This window comes from Triticum dicoccoides, chromosome 3B (assembly GCF_002162155.2).
Source record: "Triticum dicoccoides isolate Atlit2015 ecotype Zavitan chromosome 3B, WEW_v2.0, whole genome shotgun sequence".
NCBI classification, from domain to species: domain Eukaryota; kingdom Viridiplantae; phylum Streptophyta; class Magnoliopsida; order Poales; family Poaceae; genus Triticum; species Triticum dicoccoides.
Genome location: NC_041385.1, coordinates 102,596,385 through 102,612,006, shown reverse-complemented (window position 1 = coordinate 102,612,006; position 15,622 = coordinate 102,596,385). Strand labels below are relative to the sequence as shown.

General features: G+C 44.8%; 1 long non-coding RNA gene across 2 annotated transcripts; it reads left to right on the top strand.

The window, feature by feature from the left end:
- Positions 1-6: 6 nt before the first annotated feature.
- On the top strand, positions 7-3,491 carry LOC119275014. 2 transcript variants are annotated; one of them, XR_005135411.1, is made up of 4 exons: positions 7-187; positions 1,331-1,413; positions 1,521-2,109; positions 3,380-3,491. It is a non-coding gene; the product is annotated as an uncharacterized LOC119275014 (long non-coding RNA). The 2 variants fall into 2 exon arrangements; XR_005135410.1 differs by having other exon boundaries at positions 1,521-2,256.
- Positions 3,492-15,622: the final 12,131 nt, after the last annotated feature.

Here is a 15,622-nt window from a genome sequence, read left to right as displayed (position 1 = left end):
ATGGCTTCAAGATTGTGGAGGCGCACTACTCGATGACGGGCGTGGCGGTCCTCCGCATCATGTTTTTGCTGCAAGGCTGCAGGGAGTCCATGCTCGTTGTTGTTCGCCAGGTGACGCCGCAGCCGCAGGTCGAGCTTGACCACCACGGTGGCGAACTGCAAAAGGCATTTGGATCCTTCCACTGCAGGTGGCAACATCCTCAACCCCCCATCTTTTTTTCATTTTTGTTAGTTTGATTATCTGCAAATTGATGTTCCATGACCCAGTAGAGGCAGATCCGAATTTTGTGTTTAGATTTCTCACCCCCAATTGCATCCCATGACCCAGTAGACTAGTACAGATGACATGCCATGACCCAGTGCACTAGTAGATATGTCATGGCAATTTTCACCCCCATTCTGTACCATGGTATTTTTGTGATATGTTGTTTTTGATTTGGTTCAGAACTGGTAGGGATATTCTAGGGCAATTTTCAATATGCAGTGAACGGCAAATTTAGATTCGTTCCACCATAGTTTTTCCATTATGTTTTCTTAGGGAGAACCAAATTTTGCCGCGGCAAATTCATACGTTCTGCCATCACAACATAGGAGTTCTTTTTCCTTGCTGTAGTTTTGCCATCAAGTTTTACATTTCTATCATAGTTTTAACGTGTCAATCGCATTATTTCTTCAAGCAGATGCATTTTATTTTTGAATTTTTATATAGCTAGCTGAGTAATGTTATGCCCTAAGAAATTCGGTGACTTTCGTAACACGGCATTTCTGTCACAGCAATTCCATTATTTTTTGTCACATGGCATATTCTGTCATTTTTCATTTTCCTAGTCTTTTTGTTCATAGGCAAATTCATTACTGGTCACATGGCAAATTCAGTTATGGTCACATGGGAAATATATTAGAAAACTATTTAACATACATGGCAAATTTATTTTTATAAAGCATGACAAATTTAGTTCATCGATCATGGCAAATTTTACAAATTCACCATGGCAAATTTATTTTATGCATCTTAACTTTGTATAGATGAATCTTAACCGTTAGTTTTCTATTGTTTTAAGTATATAATAGATAGATTGGGTTAAAATGATGCTTGTTTTTGGCATTGACATTGGCTGTCGAGCAGGAAATCACTGCTGCTATGACTAACCAAATCATACCCGTTTCCCCGCACCTTTTGTCTCTGTTCCTAGCAAAGCCTCCCACTAAACTTGGTCAAAAATTTATGGTATTTGTAATGCAACATGGAACATTAGATTGCTCTGTTTCTCTTTTCAGCACAGCAAGTCGATACCATATGTGGCCTAACATTTTAAACTTTTCTCTCTCAGTTATTGGGTTCTTTGTACGCTTTGAAGATGATAGTGTCGATTCAGCAAAAGTGGTCAAACAGTGGAATGTCAAAATCATATCTGTTAGTGGGAGGAATTTTTCATATGTTTTCTTGGTTATTGTAATCAAATTCTATTTTGCTCCCACTTACAGCTGCTTTATTAATTGTGTTATTAACCTATGGTGCAGATAAGCAAGAATAAAAGGCATCAAGACAGACCGGCTGCTCTGGAGGTGTGGGATCGGCTGGATGAATTTGTGCGGGTCGTACGTGTCTCTCTGGCTTAATGACGCGGTGCTGCTGCTGCTACAAGGCGCTACCAAAATTTTAAATTAAGAATTTGTTGGTGGTGATTCATTTTAATTTTATTGGCACGTTGCATCTTTCAACAAGCTAATGTTTGGTATGACAAAACTACAGGGAACGGCACATCCTCATATTACAAAGATAGAATCTATAAGGTTTTACTCTTTTGTCCATTCTGATTATGTTTTCTTGAAGCAAGACTTAATTACTCCATGGTCCATACAGTGATAGTTCATACACAGCCTAACAGTATTTCCTTGACATTTTGTTTTCTTTCATTTTCAACTCCCAGTTGTTTATACAGAATTATAGATATAATAGTAGAAGTCGTCAGTGACAACTTCCTGCTGCACCTGCTTCTTACCACGGGCACATGCATGCAAAGGTTCTGTCAAAAGCCATCTACGCATGTGTTTTTCCACTCCATATCACCGAAAAGCAACGGTATCTTTCTGGTGCCACCACCAACAGGTATTGTTAGTTCTTTTGCCTCCAATCTTAGTAGTAGTCGTCTCTCTGCATCTCAGTCAAATTGTACACTTTCAACTTTCTCAAGCATTCGGCCAAAGTGGAGATCAATATAACAACTAGCATAATTGCTTGCTTTCATACAGCAAGGTATGAACATAGCTATGCATTTTGCTAGTCTCCTTGGTAATTTCTTATTTATCTTTCCTAGGGTGTTGATTAGATTTATTTTTTTGTCTGAAAAATCATAAAGGAAAGAAACAAATAAATCTCTACAAGTTGTTGTCGCTCATACTTGTGAACTATTTTTAGCAGTAGTATAAAAATATCATTTGTTATCACTAATGGGATAAGTAGAATTTGGTTATCTAATAGGAGTTATATTTATTTTTATTTATCTTTCCTAAGGTGTTGATTTGATTAAAAATCTGATTCATCATAAAGGAAAGACTCTGGGTTGTTATCGCTCATTTTGTGAACTATTTTAGCGGTAGTCTAAAAATACCATCTGTGGTCACTAATGAGATCAAGGGAATTTGGTTATCTAATAGTTGTATTTATTTTATTCCAAACTCGCACGCTAGAATTAGTAGCTTCATTTGTTTTCGTTTGTGCACCTGCCAGCAATAATATTTTTTAAGCAATATTAAAGAGCTGGTCCATTGCTGAAAACTAATTTCATTTTCTCACCGTGTATGCAATTTTGCACTATTTATTTAATGAAAACTTCAATCCTGTCTTGCATCAATCTTCATCTTGCAAAATTAAATCACCTCTCCAATATCTGCCTCTAACAAATACTCATGTTTATCAAATCATCTTTAGTATTCATGTATATGAGAACCATCTTCAGTGCTATATGGCAATATGACTAATCTTCAAAGTACATATACTGCAAATCCCGTCTTTTTTAGTGCGTGTACTTAACTGCAATGCCAATTTGTTGTGAACATCCCAAAATAGACAGTGTTACATTAGTAAAGAAAAACAACTTTCTTATGGTTACTGAAACCAATCCGTTTAATATTTAGAAGCTCACGCAACATGTCCCGCAGCAACGCACGGGGTATCCATCTAGTATATACATGGATGTGCGTACATGGCCAGGACTTATGTACGTGTCCGACCTGCCCTCTTTTACTTTTTCTTAGCATGAGGCATGGACAACTGCTTATGTGTGTACGTGATCATGACTCTTTTTGACGGGCTATTTCTAATTCTTTCTATTTTTTTAAGGGAATATTTCTAATTCTTTATATGTCCCATTTTGTAGATTTGCTTCAGATCACGGAACCTTGGGTTGATGGAGTGCTTGTCTTTAGTTTTTGTTTTGACTTTGTGAAACTTGCTACCTATGATGAAACTGTGTAATATTGATGAAACTATGTATATGTATGGATGAAACTTGCTACTATTGGTAAACTATTGGTAACATGTGTTGTATATGTGTTCGATATATATGTGTTCATGACTATTGGTAATATGTGTTGAATATGCTATATTAGTCTTATAAATATATTGGTGTTTGATTTTCTGTGAAAATAAATTGATATAAGAAAATATATATTAAATGGGGCAATATATGCACTTTGCCATCTGCTGGCAGATGGCAAAGAGCTTTGCCATCAGCTGGCAGATGGCAAAGAGGCCATGTGTCATCTACATGTAAAATTTGGGATGGCCTATTTGGGCCCTTTGCCATCTGCCAACAGATGGCAAAGAGCTTTGCCGTCTGCCAGATGGCAAAGAGCTTTGCCGCTGCTGGCAGACGGCAAAGCATGCAGCCTTTGCCATCTGCTGGCAGACGGCAAAGTATGCCGTTAGCCTTCTAACGGGGCTAACCCCGTTAAGAGGCTTTGCCATCTGCCAGCAGATGGCAAAGCCACAGGCTCTTTGCCATCAGCCAGCAGATGGCAAAGAAGCCTTTACCGGCAGGGTTTCAGACGAACTGTTTGCCATCTGCTGGCAGATGGCAAAGCCTTTGCCATCCGCCGACCATGCCTTTGCCATTTGCCATGGCAGATGGCAAAGTGCCAGATTCCAGTAGTGAGAATAGGAAGCACGCCGCCTGCGAGGAGGAAATAACTATGTAGGGAACTGTGGCCACCTAGCCAGGCGTATATTGGGGCAATGTGGGGAAGCGGAGACGCTCACGTCCAATAAGTTGCCACGCGTTGACCAAGGTCACAGGCTGTTGGGGCACGCGGCGCTCCGCACTTGCCCTTTGGCTTCGCCGTTAAGCCAAGTCCGAGCGCGCCTTGGGCCCGGGGTCTACTATCGGCGTTCTGGGAACGGGGGTCCCCAAACTTGCCTGCCTGCGGCCTGCAGCGTGGCTCTACCAGTGGCCCAGTATGACCTGCCTTCATCTACTAACACTCAAGACCCTCGCGAGGGGCCAAGCCTCATGGAGCGGACGATGCAAGGACTCCTCAGGAGCGGCCTCACAAGGCAGGCTCACGAGGGGGCAGAGAGATCAAGGCAAGGGGCACCTCGCGAGGTCCCCGTGATGCAAGCCATGACGATCAAGGCCAGGCGGGCGCCAGCCCGCGCAATGTCCTCGTTTACTCTTTGGTGCTAAGGGGGCAAGCGCAGGCGCGGAGTTCCGAGGCATCAGGCAAAGGTTTCCATATTGGTGCAACAAGACCAAGACCAGCAGTACAGCAGGACTGCGGTCATCGTGGAGCCCAAGACGACATCGTCACTAGCACCTTTGATAGGAGAAGACCACCTTTAATCAGGATAGCTTATACTAGTTGTCCCCTTTCAAAATGCCCGTTGTGGGATCCCTTCTCTCTCAATATTTGGGAAGAGGATCAGGGCCTCTATAAATAAGGATAGCCACGACAGTAGAGAGGGGCGGATCATTCAGATCATCCTCATCCACACAAGTTCGCCAAGCACAAGAACATCTCTCCTCAGGAGGCTGTTCTTGTTGGAAATATGCCCTAGAGGCAATAATAAAAGGATTATTATTATATTTCCTTCTTCATGATAATTGTCTTTTATTCATGGTATAACTGTATTATCCGGAAATCGTAATACATGTGTGAATACATAGACCATAACATGTCCCTAGTGAGCCTCTAGTTGACTAGCTCGTTGGTCAATAGATAGTCATGGTTTCCTGACTATGGACATTAGATGTCATTGACAACAGGATCACATCATTAGGAGACTGATGTGATGGACAAGACCCAATCCTAAGCATAGCACAAGATCGTGTAGTTCATTTTGCTAGAGCTTTTTCAATGTCAAGTATCTCTTCCTTAGACCATGAGATCGTGTAACTCCCGGATACCGTAAGAGTGCTTTGGGTGTACCAAACGTCACAACGTAACTGGGTGACTATAAAGGTGCACTACAGGTATCTCCAAAAGTGTCTGTTGGGTTGACACGGATCGAGACTGGGATTTGTCACTCTGTATGACGGAGAGGTATCTCTGGGCCCACTCGGTAATGCATCATCATAATGAGCTCAAAGTGACCAAGTGTTTGTTCACGGGATCATGCATTACGGTACGAGTAAAGTGACTTGCTGGTAACGAGACTGAACGAGGTATTGGGATACCGACGATCGAGTCTCGGGCATGTAACGTACCGATTGACAAAGGGAATTGTATACGGGGTTGTTCGAATCCTCGACATCGTGGTCCATCCGATGAGATCATCAAGGAGCATGTGGGAACCAACATGGGTATCCAGATCCCGCTGTTGGTTATTGCCCGAGAGCCGTCTCGGTCATGTCTACGTGTCTCCCGAACCCGTAGGGTCTACACACTTAAGGTTCGGTGACGCTAGCGTTGTATGAATATGAGTATGCAGTATACCGAACATTGTTCGGAGTCCCGAATGAGATCCCGGACGTCACGAGGAGTTCCGGAATAGTCCGGAGGTGAAGAATTATATATAGAAAGTGGTATTTCGGCCATCGGGAAAGTTTCGGGGTCACCCGGTATTGTACCGGGACCACCGGAAGGGTCCCGGGGGTCCACCGGGTGGGGCCACCCATCCCGGAGGGCCCCAAGGGCCGAAGTGGGGAGGGGAACCAGCCCATAGTCAGCTGGTGCGCCCCCCTTGGCCCACCCCCTGCGCCTAGGGTTGAAACCCTAGGGTGGGGGGGGGGCGCCCCACTTGGCTTGGGGGTACTCCACCCCCCTTGGCCGCCGCCCCCTTGGGAGATTGGATCTCCCAGGGCCGGAGCCCCCCCTGGGGGCCTATATAAAGGGAAGGGGGAGGGGGCAGCCGCACCCTTAAGTTCTGGCGCCTCCCTCCCCCTGCTACACCTCTTCCTCCTCCGTCACGTGCTTGGGGAAGCCCTGCCAGAGTGCTGCTGTTCCACCACCACCACGCCGTTGTGCTGCTGCTGGAGCTTTCATCATCAACCTCTCCTTCCCCCTTGCTGGATCAAGACGGAGGAGACGTCACGCTGACCGTACGTGTGTTGAACGCGGAGGTGCCGTCCGTTCGGCGCTAGGATCTCCGATGATAGGATCACGACGAGAACGACTACTTCAACCCCGTTCTTTTGAATGCTTCCGCGCGATCTACAAAGTGGTATGTAGATGCAATCTCTCTCCCATGACTCGTTGCTTAGATGAACTCATAGATGGATCTTGGTGAAACCGTAGGAAAAATTTTAATTTTCTGCAACGTTCCCCAACAGTGGCATCATGAGCCAGGTTTATGCGTAGTTCTCTATTGCACGAGTAGAACACAATTTTGTTGTGGGCGTAGATCTTGTCAACTTGCTTGCCGCTACTAGTCTTATCTTGCTTCAGCGGTATTGTGGGATGAAGCGGCCCGGACCAACCTTACACGTACGCTTACGTGAGACCGGTTCCACCGACTGACATGCACTAGTTGCATAAGGTGGCTGGCGGGTGTCTGTCTCTCCCACTTTAGTTGGAGCGGATTCGATGAAAAGGGTCCTTATGAAGGGTAAATAGAAGTTGACAAAATCACATTGTGGTTATTCGTAGGTAAGAAAACGTTCTTGCTAGAACCCAATTGCAGCCACGTAAAAGATGCAACAACAATTAGAGGACGTCTAACTTGTTTTTGCAGCAATTGTCATGTGATGTGATATGGCCAGAAGTTGTGATGAATGATGAATGATATATTGTGATGTATGAGATCATGTTCTTGTAATAGGAATCACGACTTGCATGTCGATGAGTATGACAACCGGAAGGAGCCATAGGAGTTGTCTTTATTTTTTGTATGACCTGCGTGTCATTGAAGAACGCCATGTAAATTACTTTACTTTATTGCTAAACGCATTAGCCATAGAAGTAGAAGTAGTCGTTGGCGTGACAACTTCATGAAGACACAATGATGGAGATCATGATGATGGAGATCATGGTGTCATGCCGGTGACGAAGATGATCATGGAGCCCCGAAGATGGAGATCGAAGGAGCTATATGATATTGGGCATATCATGTCACTACTATATAATTGCATGTGATGTTTGTTATGTTTTATGCATCTTGTTTACTTAGAACGGCGGTAGTAAATAAGATTATCCCTTACAATAATTTCAAGAAAGTGTTCCCCCTAACTGTGCACCGTTGCTAAATTTCGTCGTTTCGAAGCACCACGTGATGATCGGGTGTGATAGATCCTAACGTTCACATACAACGGGTGTAAGACAGATTTACACATGCAGAACACTTAGGGTTAACTTGACGAGCCTAGCATGTACAAACATGGCCTCAGAACACAAGAGACCGAAAGGTCGAACATGAGTCATATAGAAGATACGATCAACATGGAGATGTTCACCGATGATGACTAGTCCGTCTCACGTGATGATCGGACACGGCCTAGTCGACTCGGATCGTGTAACACTTAGATGACTAGAGGGATGTCTGATCTGAGTGGGAGTTCATTAAATAATTTGATTAGATGAACTTAATTATCATGAACTTAGTCTAAAACTTTTGCAAAATATGTCTTGTAGATCAAATGGCCAACGCTCATGTCAACATGAACTTCAACGCGTTCCTAGAGAAAACCAAGCTGAAAGATGATGGCAGCAACTATTCGGACTGGGTCCGAAACCTGAGGATCATCCTCATAGCAGCCAGGAAACAATATGTCCTAGAAGGGCCGCTAGGTGATGCACCCGTCCCAGAGAACCAAGACATTATGAATGCTTGGCAGTCTCGCGCTGATGATTACTCCCTCGTTCAGTGCGGCATGCTTTACAGCTTAGAACCGGGGCTCCAAAAGCGTTTTGAGCAACACGAAGCATATGAGATGTTCGAGGAGCTGAAACTAGTTTTCCAAGCTCATGCCCGGGTCGAGAGATATGAAGTCTCCGACAAGTTCTATAGTTGTAAGATGGAGGAAAATAGTTCTGAGTGAGCACATACTCAAAATGTCTGGGTTGCACAACCGCCTGTCCCAGCTGGACATTAACCTCCCGGATGAGGCGGTCATTGACAGAATCCTTCAGTCGCTTCCACCAAGCTACAAGAGCTTTGTGATGAACTACAATATGCAGGGGATGGTAAAGACCATTCCTGAAGTATTTTCAATGTTGAAGTTAGCAGAGGTTGAAATCAAGAAAGAACATCAAGTGTTGATGGTCAATAAGACCACTAAGTTCAAGAAGGGCAAGGGTAAGAAGAACTACAAGAAGGACGACAAAGATGTTGCCGAGCCCGGTAAGCCAGTTGCCGGGAAGAAGTCAAAGAATGGACCCAAGCCTGAAACTGAGTGCTTTTATTGCAAGGGGAAGGGTCACTAGAAGCGGAACTGCCCCAAATACTTAGCGGACAAGAAGGCCGTCAACACTAAAGGTATATTTGATATACATGTAATTTATGTGTACCTCACCAGTACTCGTAGTAACTCCTGGGTATTTGATACCGGTGCTGTTGCTCACATTTGTAACTCACAGCTGGAGCTGCGGAATAAGCGGAGACTGGTGAAGGACGAGGTGACGATGCGCGTCGCTAATGGTTCCAAGGTCGATGTGATCGCCGTCGGCACGCTACCTCTACATTTACCTACGGGATTAGTTTTAAACCTCAATAATTGTTATTTAGTGCCAAGTTTGAGCATGAACATTGTATCTGGATCTCGTTTAATACGAGATGGCTACTCATTTAAATCCGAGAATAATGGTTGTGCTATTTATATGAGAGATATGTTTTATGGTCATGCCCCAATGGTCAATGGTTTATTCTTAATGAATCTCGAACATAATGTTACACATATTCATAGCGTGAATACCAAAAGATGTAAAGTTGATAATGATAGTCCCACATACTTGTGGCACTGCCGCCTTGGTCACATTGGTGTCAAGCGCATGAAGAAGCTCCATGCTGATGGACTTTTAGAGTCTCTCGATTATGAATCATTTGACACATGCGAACCATGCCTCATGGGCAAAATGACCAAGTCCCCGTTCTCCGGAACAATGGAGCGAGCAACCAACTTGTTGGAAATCATACATACCGATGTGTGCGGTCCAATGAGCGTTGAGGCTCGCGGAGGATATCGTTATGTTCTCACTCTCACTGATGACTTGAGTAGATATGGGTATGTCTACTTGATGAAACACAAGTCTGAGACCTTTGAAAAGTTTAAGGAATTTCAGAATGAAGTAGAGAATCAACGTGATCGAAAGATAAAATTCTTACGATCGGATCGTGGAGTAGAATATTTAAGTCACGAGTTTGGTACACACTTAAGAAATTGTGGAATCGTTTCACAACTCACGCCGCCTGGAACACCTCATCGTAACGGTGTGTCCGAACGTCGTAATCGCACTCTACTGGATATGGTGCGATCTATGATGTCTCTTACTGATTTATCGCTATCATTTTGGGGATACGCTCTAGAGACAGCTACATTCACTTTAAATAGGGCACCGTCTAAATCCGTTGAGATGACATCGTATGAATTATGGTTTGGGAAGAAACCTAAGCTATCGTTTCTAAAAGTTTGGGGACGCGATGCTTATGTCAAGAAACTTCAACCTGAAAAGCTCAAACCCAAGTCGGAAAAATGCGTCTTCATAGGATACCCTAAAGAAACCATTGGGTATACCTTCTACTTAAGATCCGAGGGCAAGATCTTTGTTGCCAACAACGGATCCTTTCTGGAAAAAGAGTTTGTCTCGAAAGAAGTAAGTGGGAGGAAAGTAGAACTCGATGAAGTACTACCTCTTGAACGGGATAGTAGTGCAGCTCAGGAAAATGTTCCTGTGATGCCTACACCAACTAAAGAGGAAAATAATGATGATGATCAAGGTACTTCGGATCAAGTTGCTACTGAACTTCGTAGGTCCACAAGGACACGTTCCGCACCAGAGTGGTACGGCAACCCTGTCCTGGAAATCATGTTGTTGGACAACGATGAACCTTCGAACTATGAAGAAGCAATGGCGGGCCCAGATTCCAACAAATGGCTAGAAGCCATGAAATCCGAGATAGAATCCATGTATGAAAACAAAGTATGGACTTTGACTGACTTGCCCGATGATTGGCGAGCGATAGAAAACAAATGGATCTTTAAGAAGAAGACGGACGCGGATGGAAATGTCACCATCTATAAAGCTCGACTTGTCGCTAAGGGTTATCGGCAAGTTCAAGGGATTGACTACGATGAGACTTTCTCTCCCGTAGAGAAGCTTAAGTCCGTCCGAATCATGTTAGCAATTGCTGCATACTATGGTTATGAGAGATGGCAGATGGACGTCAAAATGGCATTCCTTAACGGGCATCTTAAGGAAGAACTGTATATGATGCAGCCGGAGGGTTTTGTCGATCCTAAGAATGCTAACAAAGTATGCAAGCTCCAGCGATCCATTTATGGGCTGGTGCAAGCATCTCGGAGTTGGAACATTCGCTTTGATAAGATGATCAAAGCATTTGGGTTTATGCAGACTTATGGAGAAGCCTGCGTTTACAAGAAAGTGAGTGGGAGCTCTGTAGCATTTCTCATATTATATGTAGATGACATACTTTTGATGGGAAGTGATATAGAACTTTTGGACAGCATTAAGGCCTACTTGAATAAGTGTTTTTCAATGAAGGACCTTGGAGAAGCTGCTTATATATAAGGCATCAAGATCTATAGAGATAGATCGAGACGCCTCATAGGTCTTTCACAAAGCAGATACCTTGATAAGATTTTGAAGAAGTTCAAAATGGATCAGTCCAAGAAGGGGTTCTTGCCTGTATTGCAAGGTGTGAGATTGAGCTCGGCTCAATGCCCAACCACGGCAAAAGATAAAGTAGAGATGAGTGTCATCCCCTATGCTTCAGCCATAGGATCTATTATGTATGCCATGCTGTGTACCAGACCTGATGTAAACCTTGCCGTAAGTTTGGTAGGAAGGTACCAAAGTAATCCCGGCAAGGAACACTGGACAGCGGTCAAGAATATCCTAAAGTACCTGAAAAGGACGAAGGACATGTTTCTCGTTTATGGAGGTGACGAAGAGCTCGTCATAAAGGGTTACGTCGACGCTAGCTTCGACACAGATCTAGATGACTCTAAGTCACAAACCGGATGCGTGTATATGTTGAATGGTGGAGCAGTAAGCTAGTGCAGCTGCAAGCAGAGCGTCGTGGCAGGATCTACATGTGAAGCGGAGTACATGGCAGCCTCGGAGGCAGCGCATGAAGCAATATGGGTGAAGGAGTTCATCACCGACCTAGGAGTCATACCCAATGCGTCGGGGCCGATCAAACTCTTCTGTGACAACACTGGAGCTATTGCCCTTGCCAACGAGCCTAGGTTTCACAAGAAGACCAGGCACATCAAGCGTCGCTTCAACTCCATCCGTGAAAATGTTCAGGATGGAGACATAGATATTTGCAAAGTACATACGGATCTGAATGTCGCAGATCCTTTGACTAAACCTCTCTCACGAGCAAAACATGATCAACACCAGAACTCTATGGGTGTTCGATTCATCACAATGTAACTGGATTATTGACTCTAGTGCGAGTGGGAGACTGTTGGAAATATGCCCTAGAGGCAATAATAAAAGGGTTATTATTATATTTCCTTATTCATGATAATTGTCTTTTATTCATGCTATAACTGTATTATCCGGAAATCGTAATACACGTGTGAATACATAGACCATAACATGTCCCTAGTGAGCCTCTAGTTGACTAGCTCGTTGGTCAACACATAGTCATGGTTTCCTGACTATGGACATTATATGTCATTGACAACGGGATCACATCATTAGGAGAATGATGTGATGGACAAGACCCAATCCTAAGCATAGCACAAGATCGTGTAGTTCGTTTTGCTAGAGCTTTTTCAATGTCAAGTATCTCTTCCTTAGACCATGAGATCGTGTAACTCCCGGATACCGTAAGAGTGCTTTGGGTGTACCAAACGTCACAACGTAACCGGGTGACTATAAAGGTGCACTACAGTTATCTCCAAAAGTGTCTGTTGGGTTGACACGGATCGAGACTGGGATTTGTCACTCCGTATGACGGAGAGGTATCTCTGGGCCCACTCGGTAATGCATCATCATAATGAGCTCAAAGTGACCAAGTGTTTGGTCATGGGATCATGCATTATGGTACGAGTAAAGTGACTTGCCGGTAACGAGACTGAACGAGGTATTGGGATACCGACGATCGAGTCTCGGGCATGTAACGTACCGATTGACAAAGGGAATTGTATACGGGGTTGTTCGAATCCTCGACATCGTGGTTCATCCGATGAGATCATCGAGGAGCATGTGGGAACCAACATGGGTATCCAGATCCCGCTGTTGGTTATTGCCCGAGAGCCGTCTCGGTCATGTCTACGTGTCTCCCGAACCCGTAGGGTCTACACACTTAAGGTTCGGTGACGCTAGGGTTATATGAATATGAGTATGTAGTATACCGGATGTTGTTCAGAGTCCCAGACGAGATCCCGGACGTCACGAGGAGTTCCAGAATAGTCCGGAGGTGAAGAATTATATATAGAAAGTGGTATTTCGGCCATCGGGAAAGTTTCGGGGTCACCCGGTATTGTACCGGGACCACCGGAAGGGTCCCGGGGGTCCACCGGGTGGGGCCACCCATCCCGGAGGGCCCCAAGGGCCAAAATGGGGAGGGGAACCAGCCCATAGTGGGCTGGTGCGCCCCCCTTGGCCCACCCCCAGCGCCTAGGGTTGAAACCCTAGGGTGGGGGGGGGGGGGCGCCCCACTTGGCTTGGGGGGTACTCCACCCCCCTTGGCCGCCGCCCCCTTGGGAGATTGGATCTTCCAGGGCCGGCGCTCCCGCCCTGGGGGCCTATATAAAGGGAGGGGGGATGGGCAGCCACACCCTAAAGTTCTGGCACCTCCCTCCCCCTGCTACACCTCTTCCTCCTCTGTCACGTGCTTGGCGAAGCCCTGCCGGAGTGCTGCTGTTCCACCACCACCACGCCGTTGTGCTGCTGCTGGAGCTTTCATCATCAACCTCTCCTTCCCCCTTGCTGGATCAAGACGGAGGAGACATCACGCTGACCATACGTGTGTTGAACGCGGAGGTGCCGTCCGTTCGGCGCTAGGATCTCCGGTGATAGGATCACGACGAGAACGACTACTTCAACCCCGTTCTTTGGAACGCTTCCGCGCGATCTACAAAGTGGTATGTAGATGCAATCTCTCTCCCATGATTCGTTGCTTAGATGAACTCATAGATGGATCTTGGTGAAACCATAGTAAAAAATTTAATTTTCTGCAACATTCCCCAACAGTTCTTCCCTTGTACTGTTCATCATCAGCCAAATAGGCAATCCACCACCATACACAGGAGTAGGGTATTACACCACCATGGTGGCCCGAACCTGTATAAATCTTGTTTCTCTTGTGGTGTGAGTCCATCCAGTTAAGCTTAGGGATCACGGCGAGGCTGAGGCCATGTTTTGGTAGGGGGAAGTCTTCATGCGCACCCCAGTGTTAGAACCTCAAGAGTTTTTCCAGAACCCTATGTCCGACACCATACGTTCCTTGTGTCACCTGCAAACTCCTCCCTGTACTTTCTCTCGATTTTTCTCCACAGCGACCCGTCAGCGGGTGCTCTCAACTTCCCTTCGTTCTTACGGTCATCTCTGTGCCATCGCATCGACTTGGCATGCTCTTTGTTTCTGAACAGGCGTTTCAACCGTGGTATTATAGGAGCATACCACATCACCTTGGCAGGAATCCTCTTCCGGGGGCGCTCGCCGTCAACTTCACGAGGGTCATCTCATCTGATCTTATACCGCAATGCACCGCATACCGCGCATGCATTCAAATCCTCCTATGCACCATGGTACATGATGCAGTCATTAGGGCATGCATGTATCTTCTGCACCTCCAATCCTAGAGGGCAAACAACCTTCTTTGCTACATACGTACTGTCGGGCAATTCGTTATCCTTTTGAAGCTTCTTCTTTAATATTTTCAGTAGCTTCTCAAATCCTTTGCCAGACACAACATTCTCTGCCTTCCACTCCAGCAATTCCAGTACGGTACCGAGCTTTGTGTTGCCATCTTCGCAATTGTGGTAGAAACCTATTTTGTGATCCTCTAGCAAGCGATGGAACTTCACCTTCTCCTTTTGACGTTCACACTGACTCCTTGCATCAACAATGACTAGGCGGAGATCTTCATCGGGCACATCGTCTGGTTCCTCTTGATCTTTAACAGCTTCCCCCGTTGCAGCATCACCGTATTCGGGGGCATATAGTTCTCATCATCCTCTTCTTCTTCGCTGTCTTCCATCATAACCCCTATTTCTCCGTTCTTGGTCCAAACATTATAGTGTTGCATGAATCCCTTATAAAGCAGGTGGGTGTGAATGATTTTCGAGTCAGAGTAAGACTTCGCATTCCCACATACAGGGCCTGGACAACACATAAAACCATTTTGCGTGTTTGCCTCAGCCACTTCGAGAAAATCATGCACGCCCTTATTGTACTCGGAGGTGTGTTTGTCACCATACATCCATTGTCGGTTCATCTGCGTGCATTATATATAATTAAGTGTGTCAAAACCATTACAGAACATCATGAATAGATAATTAAGTGACCAAATTAATAGAAGTTCATCATCACATTGAAACCAAAGTACATACATAGTTCTCATCTAACAACATATAGCTCTCGAGAGCATCTAATTAATTAAACCATACATTGAAACTATGTAAAACATTTCAATGCCAAAACAAATGCGATCATAATCGCAACCAAGGTAACAATTGATCCAACGGCATAATGATACCAAGCCTCGGTATGGATGGCATATTTTCTAATCTTTCTAATCTCCAAGCGCATTGCATCTATCCTGATCTTGTGATCATCGATGACATCCGCAACATGCAACTCCAATATCATGTTCTCCTCATCAATTTTTTAGTTTTTCCTTCAAGAAATTGTTTTCTTCTTCAACTAAATTTAACGTCTCGACAATAGGGTCGGTTGGAATTTCAGGTTCACATACCTCCAAGATAAATAAAATCTATGTCACGTTGGTCGGCATAATTGTCATAAACAATAAATGAACCAAATAGTTATAA